The sequence below is a fragment of the Somniosus microcephalus genome, chromosome 18 (assembly GCF_052327205.1).
Source record: "Somniosus microcephalus isolate GS21.2 chromosome 18, FLI_Smic_1.0, whole genome shotgun sequence".
NCBI classification, from domain to species: Eukaryota; Metazoa; Chordata; class Chondrichthyes; order Squaliformes; family Somniosidae; genus Somniosus; species Somniosus microcephalus.
Genome location: NC_141004.1, coordinates 68,235,400 through 68,247,749, shown reverse-complemented (window position 1 = coordinate 68,247,749; position 12,350 = coordinate 68,235,400).

Here is a 12,350-nt window from a genome sequence, read left to right as displayed (position 1 = left end):
GTCGATGAAGCCAGGAATCCACTTTGGTCCATAACTGAAATTCCTGGTAAGGACTGCATCTCCTTCTCCAAAACTTCGGCTCTTTGTTCATTTGTCATGGTTCTCTTTTAGTTTGTTTTGTCTGTTTTCCATTTTCCTTTTTAGGTCTGGGTGGACAAAGTCAAGAGTGGAGCGTAGTCTACGACCTAATAACATCTCAGCAGGAGATAGTCCTGTGGTGGATTGAGGTGTTATTCTGTAGCTGAACAGAACCCGTGACAATTTGGCTGCTAAACTCCCTTCTGCACTTTTTTTCATCATCTTCATAAATGTTTGTACGGCTCTCTCCGCAAGTCCATTCAAGGACGGATGATATGGAGCCGAGGTCACCTGCACTATGCCATTTTTTTCTCAAGAACTCTTTTGTCTCTGTACTCACAAAACAAGTGGCATTGTCACTCATCACGATCTCCGGTAACCCTTGATTACTGAAGCTCCGACGCAGGCAGTCTATAGTAGTAGTGGCGGAAGCAGAATTTACAGGATAAACATCCATCCATTTGGAATGTGCATCAATGATTATGAGGAACATCTTCCCCATGAATGGACCCGCATAATCTAAGTGCAATCTTCTCCATGGTTTATCCGGCCACTCCCAGGGGTGGAGAGGAACTGCTGCTCGTGCCTTCCGGTGTTCCTGACAAGTGCTGCATGTCTTGACTAGATTTTCTATCTCCTCATCTAGCTTTGGCCACCACAAGTAACTCCTAGCCAAGGCTTTCATACGCGAGACCCCAGGATGACACTGATGTAATTGCTCTAGGATAGACTGTCGTGCTGGCTGTGGAATAATCACTCATGCTCCCCACAACACGCAACCATCCTGCACACTCAGCTCTGTTTTCCTGACACTGTAGGGTGTGAAGTCAGCCCCTTCCGGATGCTGTGGCCATCCCCTCACCACATATTCTCGAACTCTAGACAGTACTGGACCTTTACCTGTCCATGTTCTTACTTGCTCTGCAGTCACAAGTGCCGTGTCAGTGTCCTCCAACATCAAAACTCTGTCCTCTGGAGCTGCATGGATAGGTGTGCCTGGCAGTGGAAGACGGCTCAAGGCATCTGCGTTCCCATGGTACTTGCCCATCTTGTAGACAATGACATACTCATATGCCCTCAACGTCACTGCCCACCTCTGGATCTGGGGTGACACCATCTGTGGAACTGCTTTCATTTCATTGGAAAGAGAGAGAAGAGGTTTATGATCGGTGCATATGGTGAACTTCCTGCCACATATGTACTTGTGGAACCTCTGTAACCCAAACATTACTGCTAACCCCTCTTTGTCTAACTGGGAATAGTTTTTTTCCGCTGGTGTTAGGGTTCGGGACATAAACCCTATTGGTCTTTCAGTTCCATCTTCCATGCAATGTGAAAGAACTGCCCCCACCCCGTAAGGTGAAGCGTCACAAGAGAGAATGATGTCTTTCTCTGCATTGTAGTGAACCAGCACATCCGACGACAGCATCAGTTTCTTGGACTGTTCAAATGAAACCCCCTGCTCCTCTCCCCACTGCCACTGTGTCGCCTTGCGCAGTAGTTTGTGAAGAGGTGCTAACACAGTTGACAAGTTTGGTAAAAACCTGTTATAGTAGTTCAGCAGTCCCAGGTAAGCTTTTAACTCAGCCACATTTGTAGGAGCAGGGGCGTCCTGCAGTGCTTGTACCTTCCCCTTGAGTGGATGGAGCCCAGTGGCATCCACTCTGTGTCCCAGGAACACTGCCTCATTCCCCAGGAAAGTGCACTTACTCCTCTTGAGCTGGAACCCTGCCCTCTCCAATCTCTGTAGTACCTCTCTCAGAGTGCTCAGATGCTCCTGGTCAGTTCTTCCCATCACCAGAATGTCATCCAGATAGATGGAAACATGTGGAATCCCTTGCAGTACACCTTCGATTGTCCTCTGGAAGATAGCTGGACTAGATGAGACACCAAACAGTAAGCGGTTATATGTAAACAAGCCCTTGTGTGTATTTATAGTGACATACTTCTTTGATTCATCATCCAGTGTAATCTGCAAGTAGGCATGACTCATATCCAACTTTGTGAATTTCTTTCCTCCAGCCAGGTTTGCAAAGAGATCCTCTGTTTTGGGAATCGGATGCTGCTCTAGTTTGGATACCCGATTGACTGTCAATTTATAGTCTCCACAGAGTCTTACCAAATTGTCCGGTTTTAAAACAGGTACTATGGGAGCTGCCCATTCCGAACATTTCGTGCCATTGCATACAAGGCTATGGACCAAATGCTGGAAAATGGGATTAGACTGGACAGGGATGGATGGGCGGCGCAGACACGATGGGCCGAAGGGCCTCTTTCTGTGCTGTAAAACTCTATGACTCTATGACTCTATGATTTCACTGGCTCCAGTATGTTCTCTCTCAATAGACGGTCAAGCTCACCCTCTACCTTTGGCTTCATGGCATAAGGCACAGGTCGTTGTTTAAAAAACCTTGGCGGTGCCTCCTTGGCTACATAAATCTTAGCTGGGGGGCCATTAAATGTGCCAAGTTCCTCCTTGAACACATTCTCATGTTCACTCAACACTTCTTGCAAAGTCCACTGTTTGCCCGCATCTATTTGATGTACTGCTCCCCAGTCTAATTTAAGTTCTTTTATCCAGCCCCGACCTAACAGGTTTGGTCCGGTACCCGATACTATAACTACAGGTAGCTGTTCCACTGTGTCCCTGTGTTGCACAGTTACATTAGCTGTACCTAATGTCGCTACTCGTTCACCTGTATATGTTTTAAGATGCAGGGAGCAAGGCTTTAACTCTGGAACTTTTGCACGGTTCCACAATTTTGAGTACTCTGCCTTGTTCATTATGGTCACGCCGCACCCTGTATCCACTTCAAAGTTCACCTTACAGTCATTTACTGTCAGTTGCAATGTGATAGGAGCCACTTTTGGAATGTTCTCTAACATGCTATACATTATGAACATATCCTCTTCTTCCTCAGCTTCCCCGCTGATGTGGTGTGCTCCATGTTTTTTCACTTCTCTCCCTTGGTTTTGCTGTCCTCCCCCTTTTGGTTTGGATTCCTCCACAGGTGATTTCGCCCTGCAAGCTCATTTTATGTGTCCTTGTTTCCCACACTTGTAGCACTTTTCCTCCAGAAACCGGCATTCACTTGCCAGGTGATCACCCTTGCATCTATAACATGCCTTCACATGCTCACGTTGTGGTTTCTGACGCATGTTCAACTTGTGCACAACAACCTGACCTGCAACTTGCGTAGCATTAGCCCTGTCTGAACCCTGTATTTCTTTTACATCTCGGTTTGCTGTCTCTATGGCTTGAGCAAGTTCCAATGCTTTTTCATAAGTAAGCCCAGTCTCGGATAATAATCTGCGCTGCATTCGGTCATCCATTATTCCGCAAACTAGCCTATCTCTCAGCATTTCCTTCAGGTTGTTCCCATAATTGCAATCTTGTGCTAATTTACGCAACACCGCTACATAGTCCATTACACTCTCTTCCTCTTTCCTATTCCTTGAATTAAACTTGAACCGCTGTACAATCTCACTAGGCTTAGGGTTGAAACGTTCTTTTAGCAAGGCCACTAATTCAACAAAAAATTTGTCTCCAGGCTTTTCAGGACTGAGCAGATTCTTCATCAAACTGTAGGTTTGGCTTCCCACTGAACTAAGCAGAATGGCTTTCCTTTTTCCGGCATCATTTATTTCATTTGCTTCAAAAAATTAACCCAACACTTCACAGTATTCCTCCCAGGTTTGTGCTTGACTATCAAAAGCGGAAACCGTGCCTACCGTGGCAGCCATGCTCTCTTCCAGCTGGTAGCTAACCGTTGCTCGTAATTTTGTTGTTTAAACGTCCTGGCAGACTTTTCTTTATTCAGGGTCCTTTAGTTATCTTCGTCGCCAAATGTGATAAATCCATGTAGTGAGACAAGGACTCGAAGAGGCAAGGTATTAGGATTAATAAGAGTACTTTATTAAATGACTGCGAAACAACCAGGCAGGCTTGCATCCAGGCATTGCACCTTTGCTGACCTTGACAGGAAGCAAACCTGTGACCTTAACAGGAAGCAAACCTCTGACCTTAGCAGCAGCATTGGCTACAGCACCACCTGGTGGATAACTTTAATCATAACATCCCAAATTACTATAGGGGGCTTGACAGGGTAGATGCTGAGACGTTGTTTCCCCTGGCTGGAGAGTCTAGAACTAGGGGGTATAATCTCAGGATAAAGGGTTGGTCATTTAAACTGAGGTGAGGAGGAATTTCTTCACTCAGAGGGTTGTGAATTTTTGGAATTCTCTACCCCAACGGGCTGTGAATGCTTAGTAGTTGAGTATATTCAAGGCTGAAATAGATAGATTTTTGGACTCTAGTGGAATCAGGGGATATGGGGATCAGGCGGGAAAGTGGAGTTGAGGTCAAAGATCAGCCATTATCTTGTTGAATGGCAGAGCAGGCTCAAGGGGCCTTATGGCCTACTCCTGCTCCTAATTCTTATGTTCTTATGTTCTATATTCACAGCCACCCTCTCAACATCGCTATCTCCCTTGGCCCCTCTACTCCCTTGGACTTGATCGAAGAAAAAAACATCTCCTACCATTTTCATTATATCACTCACCACCCATATTCCCCTACCAGCTTCCAACCCCGCTTCCTTCTGCACTCGCCCCTGGAAAAAACCCTCCTCCAAGTCACTTACAATTCCACATTCAAACGCCCAACTGCATAGACTTTGGCTCTCCATTCACCACAATACTTCCGCAGCCAATCATCCTCTCAACCACTCCCTCACCTCCACTTTTGATGCCTATGCTTCCAGAAAAACCTCTACTTTCGTCCATCCTAGTCATTCCCCCTGCTATGACCCCCATTTTCACTCCGCCGAGTCCAAGAGACACATACTTGAGCGTATTTGATTACAACTGGTTTAGCCATCCATCACGAGATTTGGCTGGACCACATCAAGAGCTATCAGGCCTCACTCTCTCCTGCCAAAACCACCCACTACTCCAGAATTATCTTGGAAAGATCCAGTAGTTTAACCTTCCTCAAAGGCCAGAATATGACTGCCCTTTTTGCCTTTTTACATAGGTAAGCTGAGTGCTCAGCACATTCCCTGCAAGAAAACTGAGGAATCTAATTTAAATGTAGCTCAAATATATATTAACGTATGATAATTAAGTTCCCACATAGAATATGCAAGGACACTTTAGGGTATCTTAAAATCTCAGCCTAAAGTTCAAACACAGCACAATTCTTATGGGGATTTCTGCGACATGATTTCGCAGTCCTTGCATGCCCATTCAGGAATAATCTAATCTTGGAAAATTTAGCCATTGTCCCAAGCAGTACCTTGCAAAGAAAGATTGACAGATTTTCCTCTTCATTGCGGCTGGTGACTGCTCAGTTCCCAGGCACAGCAATGAGGAAATGTGGTGGAAACATGTTACGTCAGGTCTCCATTTTCTGAGGTTCCCCTCAGTGGCCAGGACTGGGCGTAATCATGTTCATGAGGCGGGAGGAAGTGCCTCCAGACCTCCCACCTCATTTCGCTCTCAGTGCACCTGTGGAGCACCCAAACAGAGTGGGATCCCAAAAGTTGGCAGTGGGACCTGTGCTGGGTCCCTCCACAGATTGAATGGCCTGTGGGGGATCTGAGAGACTCCTGAAGATGTAGGCTGTCAGAATGTGACGTTTGTTTTCTGTCCCATTGCACAATCTCTGGGTCTCAGAACCCCAAAATTCTGTGGACATCAATCCCAGCGATTATGCTGGTGGCAGAGTTTGCAGGGTCACTAGGAACGTACCTCATTTGCAAAAGTTCAGCGGGTAGTGTGCCACTTGGGGTGCTTCTTCTCCCCACGCCAGCAGATATTCAGAAGCCCGAATGTCCATAGGAGGGTGGGCTTGCCTGGGCCCCACTCCCCCAACACTGACACTGCTCTGATCAGCCCCCAAGTTAGAGGGACAACTTGAACCAGCAAATAAGATGCCTGGAGAGATCAAGGGCATCTTACAGTACAGTCCTACCAGGATCTCCAGGATTATCATTGTCTACTGCATGCTGCAAAACTTTTCCATCCAGAAAGCAGTGCAGGAACGGGAGGCCCACCTGCAGCCAAAGGGCAGAGCAGATTCCCGACAATGACCCAGAAGATGTCACTGCAGAAGCAGCTTTGCTGCCAGGAAGAGTCATATATCAGTATTTCATAGATGAGACCTTCAGCTGTTCAGGGTCCAGCAATTTATCTGGACTCCACTATTGCAGACACCTACACACACTTGGTGAGACCAGTACAACTCATCTCCCTCAGCGTACCAGCTACCACTGATATGCTGTGTCCCCATCCAGGGTCAGGATCGGGGACTTCCAGCTTAGGGAGTCTCTGCCCTGGCCCACCTCTGGCCTGTCATTTATCTTTTAGGGGTGGACAGAAGTTCCATCCCTTACAAGTCAAAAGTTGTTGTTGATGTTGTTGCAAGTTAAATAGGAAACTTGCAGTGATGGTGGAGACCCATAAATGGGATTCCCCGGTCTCCTTGAAGGTTCTGTCGGTCTCCCACCAAAGTTATGGTGGGAGACCAGTAGAATCTCATGGGATTTTGGGACCAAGAGGTTTAGAAGGATGTATGGCCATTTCCAGATGTAATCTGAGGAATGCGAAAATGTTTAAAAGCAGGACGTAGCTCTACTACCTTTATTGTTACAAATTTCAAGTCAGCACCAGATATTCTCTCGGGTTCAATATCAGCAGTCTCTCCTGTAAGCAGACGCCGTGTGCTCAATAATCAGCAGTTTACCCTTACTGCCCAAAGCCTAGTCATAAAGTAGCATTTCCCTACATTAGGACAGTGACTACAATTCAAAAAAAGTACTTCATTAGCTGAAGCACTGAGGTCTGAGGTCATAAAAGGTGCTATATAAATACACATCCTTTTTTATTTTTTATTTTCTTATAGGTAGAGTCTGAGAACATTGCAGGGTCATGAGATTGCCCTGCAATAGCTGGAACCATATTCAACAATGCAGTCGCTGCCATCACCTGCCCGAACCCTGGCACAGTGTTCAGTTCCATTCGCAACGCCTCAGATAATGAAGCAGTCCATGCCCGCATGATATCAAGAAGTGGCTGAACGCATTGGATACAGCAAAGGCTATGGGCCCTGACAACATCCCGGCTATTGGGCTGAAAACTTGTGCCTCTAGCCAAGCTGTTCCAGTACAGCTACAACACTGGCATCTATCCGACAATGTGGAAAACTGCCCAGGTATGTCCTGTCCACAAAAAGCAGGACAAATCCAATCCGGCCAAGTACCACCCTATCAGTCTACTCTCAATCATCAGTAAAATGATGGAAGGTGTCATCGACAATGCTATCAAGCGGCACTTACTCACCAATAACCTGCTCACGGATGCCCAGTTTGGGTTCCGCCAAGACCACTCGGCTCCCAATCTCATTATAGCCTTGGTCCAAACATGGACAAAGGAGCTGAATTCCAGAGGTGAGGTGAGAGTGACTGCCCTTGACATCAAGGCAGGATTTGACTGAGTCTGGCATCAAGGAGCCCTTGTAAAACTGAAGTCAATGGGAATCGGGGGGAAAACGCTCCACTGGCTGGAGTCATACCTAGCACAAAGGTGGTTGAAGGTCAATCATCACAGCCGCAGGACATCACTGCAGGAGTTCCTCAGGGCAGTGCCCTAGGCCCAACCATCTTCAGCTGCTTCATCAATGATCTTCCCTCCAACATAAGGTCAGAAATGGGGATGTTCACTGATGACTGCACAGGGTTCAGTGCCATTCGCAACTCCACAGATAATAAAGCAGTCCATGCCTGCATGCAACAAGACCTGGAGGACGTTCAGGCTTGGGCTGATAAGTGGCAGGTAACATTCGCGCCACAGAAGTGCCAGGCAATGACTATCTCCAACAAGCGAAAGTCTAACCACCTCCCCTTGACATTCAATGGCATTACCATCGCCGAATCCCCCACTAGCAACATCCTGGGGGTCACCATTAACCAGAAACTTAACTGGACCAGCCACATAAATACTGTGGCAACAAGAGCAGGTCAGAGGCTAGGTATTCTGTGGCGAGTGTCTCACCTCCTGACTCCTCAAAACCTTTCCCCCATCTACAAGGCACAAGTAAGGAGTGTGATGGAATACTCTCCACTTGCCTGGATGAGTGCAGCTCCAACAACACTCAAGAAGCTCGATACCATCCAGGACAACGCAGCCCACTTGATTGGCACCCCATCCACCATCTTAAACATTCACTCCCTCCACCACCGGCGTACCGTGGCTGCAGTGTGTACCATCTACAAGATGCACTGCAGCAACTCTCCAAGGCTCCTTCGGCAGCACCTCCCAAACCCACGACCTCTTCCACCTAGAAGGACAAGGGCGGCAGGCACATGGGAACACCACCGCCTCCAAGTTCCCCTCCAAGTCATACACCATCCTGACTTAGAAGTATATCGCCGATCCTTCATCGTTGCTGGGTCAAAATCCTGGAACTCCCTCCCTAACAGCACTGTGGGAGTACCTTCACCACACGGATTGCAGCGGTTCAAGAAGGCGGCTCACCACCACCTTCTCAAGGGCAACTAGGGATGGGCAATAAATACTGACATTGCCAGCGACGCCCTGATCCCATAAACGAATAAAAAAAAACAAGACCTGGACAACATTCAGGCTTGGGCTGAAAAGTGGCAGGTATCATTTGCACCACACAAGTGCCAGACAATGACTATCTCCAACAAGCGAGAGTGTAGCCAACTCCCTTGACATTCAACAGGATTACCATTGTGGAATCCCCTACCATCAACATCCTGGGGGGTCACCATTGACCAGAAACTTAACTTGACCAGCCACATAAATACTGTGACAACAAGGGCAGGTCAGAGGCTAGGTATTCTGCGGCGAGTGTCTCGCCTCCTGACTCCCCTAACCATTTCTACCATCTACAAGCCACAAGTCAGGAGTGTGATGGAATACTCTCCACTTGCCTGGATGAGTGCAGCTCCAACAACACTCAAGAAGCTCAACACCATCCAGGACAAAGCACCCCGCTTAATTGGCACCCCATCCACCACCTTAGACATTCACTCCTTCCAACACCATGGCTGCAGTGTGTATCATCTACAAGATGCACTGCAACAACTCGCCAAGGCTTCTTCGACAGCACCTCCAAAACCCGCGACCTCTATCACCTAGAAGGGCAAGGGCAACAGGCTCATGGAAACACCATCACCTCCAAGTTCCCTTCCAAGTCATCCTGACTTGGAAATATATCGCCGTTCCTTCATCGTCACTGAATCAAAATTCTGGAACTCCCTCCCCAACAGCACTGTGGGAGTATCTTCACCTCACAGACTGCAATGGTTCAAGAAGGCAGCTCACCACCACCTTCTTAAGGGCAATTAGGGATGGGCAATAAATGCTGGCCTTGCCAGCAACGCCCATATCCCATGAATGAATAAAAAAATGCATGCAAACTGTACAATGTTGGATAAGAGTCTACAGCCATGTATAGATGTTGACACTGAAATATGTACAGTTTATACAATACCTGGCACAGGTGAACTTACACTTTTTACTGGGATATATGTACAGAAGCTGACCCTGAAACAAACACAAGTCATTCAGTACCAGAATTGCTAGCTTTTACCTGGGTTTGTACTGGATATTTACAGGAATTGACACTGAAACATACACAAACTGTACAGTATCGAAGTGAATGAATCAGCATTTTTCAGCTGTTGTATATTATTTAAGTACTGACACTGAGAAATACATGAGCAAATATAGGTGAACTGCTGGGTTTTACTTATAAAATGTTTTTATATTGTGGCACAGAGATGTTTCTATGGCCTGGAAAGGGTTAAATCAGAAATGTATCCTTCAGGAATTTGACTGTAGACTTCCTGACCTCACCTCATTATTAATGTGCTGATGTCCTCAGTGCTATAGTGAATGGTTTATATCAGTAGCTTTCTGCTACGATACCGTCACTCTCTATCTGTAACACTCTATCCGTAGCCACCACCTCAGCCATAACATGTCACTAATATTAGGAATTTCAGATATAACTAATCTACGGCCTGAAATGCTAAATGATGGGGAGTGAGGATTAAAGGGTGCCTTGAGTTAGATTTTGCCAGCTGTGCAGATATCTCAACAATTGATTAATGCTAATGATGTCTGTCACTAGTAGCCCATGTGTGATGTTTTAATATTACCTAATATCATTTAATGGGGGATTGGGTACAATGAGTATAAGCTGATCTGAGAGCAGATTTTTAATTCTTTTATTTTAAAATTGTGCATGAGTTTTTGTTCAGAAGTAAGTCTGCATGGTGGTTGACATTCAGTGTGCTGAAGCTTGAAGAGCCACATTTGTAAAAGGATTTTCAGAAAGACAATTCAGGTAAACCTTACAAACTAAATGCCCAGAGATGTTTCGTACACATTTTTATGCGGTTTTCTCCCCTCCTCTCCCAAAATTTATTCTGGCCAGTAAATCTACATAGAAAATATAGAGGCAAGGGAATAGATTGGAAAGGCTAAGAGAGGGTTTGAAGAAAGACTGGCAGGAAACTAAAGGGAAATAGTTAAGAATTTTACTGAAACATGAAAAGTAAAAGAATAGTTAAAGATCTTGTAGGGTGAATGAGAGATGAAGAAAGAAAACCTCTTGGGCGATGAAAGAATTAAAGGGACTAAATGAATATTTTGCCTTGATTTTCATAGAAAGGCTACATGAAAGTGAAATGGAGCAATTGGATTGATAAAGAAATAGTCCTGAAATGTTGGTGGAATTCAAGATGCATTCTAGAATGCAGAGAGTAGTCAAAGAGGAAATAGTAAGTGCTCTGTCCACATACTTTCAAAACATTTTTGGCTTTGGTAGTTGTGCCAGAGGACGGGGGGGTTTCCAATGTGAAGGAAAAAGAAACAGAAAAGCTGGGGAACTAGACGAGTCAACCTAACATTGGTAGTGAGCTTCTAGAGGCCATAATATGGGATAAAATTAATACTAACTTACAAAAACATGAGTTAATTAAAGACAGCAAAGCCGGAATTTTCACCTTCGCGTTGGGTTGGGTGAGTGCGGACGTAGCGGGTCCAAAACACTATGTTTTCAGCAACGCACTGCTCAGAGTGACTTTCAGTTAATTTGTCCAATTGAAAGAGTCATGTGTATTTCCCAGCCCTATTAAATGGTGCGGGTCTGATGATGTCATCGATGGCTTGTTTCCAGCGCCGATATTTAAAGCAGCCTTGCACTGAACTCAGGTTTCCAGAAGAGGGTGGAAGCTGTGAAAGAAAGGCCACATAGAGATAAAACATTTCAAACAGGGATCGTGAAAGGCAGAGGGCTGCACCCCGGTTCTCAGATTCTTCCTTGGATACTCTTGTGGAGGCTGTCAGAGCACACAGGGAGGTCCTCTTCCCTGCTCACAGGCAAAGGAGACCTCCACAAGCAACAAAGAGAGCCAGGCTGGATATTGCTGAGGAGGTCAGCAGCCGGGATGTGGTGAGGAGGACCTGGACACAGCGCAGGAAGCGCTTCAATGATCTCATGAGGTCAGGAAAGGTAAGTGCAATGCACACCAACCTCATCCTGAAGTGCCTGTCAACACATCCCCATCACTCTGCCTTCCCAAGCTTACTCCAGCACATCATTCCTTACATCAACATACCTTAGAAACATAGAAACATAGGGCCAATTACTGCCCCATCAGCCTGCTCTCAAACATCAGCAAAGTGATGGAAGGTGTCGTTGACAGTGCTATCAAGCGGCACTTACCAAAAACCTGCTCACTGATGCCCAGTTTGGGTTCCGCTAAGACCACTCGGCTCCCGACCTCATTACAGCCTTGGTCCAAACATGGACAAAGGAGCTGAATTCCAGAGGTGAGGTGAGAGTAACTGCCCTTGACATCAAGGCAGCATTTGACCGAGTGTGGCATCAAGGAGCCCTAGTAAAACTGAAGTCAATGGGAATCACGGGAAAACGCTCCACTGGCTGGAATCATACCTAGCACAAAGGAAGATGGTTGTGGTGATTGAAGGTCAATCATCACAGCCCCAGGACATTGCTGCAGGAGTTCCACAGGGCAGTGTCCTAGGCCCAACCATCTTCAGCTGCTTCATTAATTACATTATATATTAATGATCTAGATGAGGGAACTAGATGTAATATCTCCAAGTTTGCAGATGACACAAAGCTGGGTGGGTGTGTGTGCTGTGAGGAGGATGCAGAGAAACTCCAGTATGATTTGGACAGGTTGGGTGATTGGGCAGATGCATGGCAGATG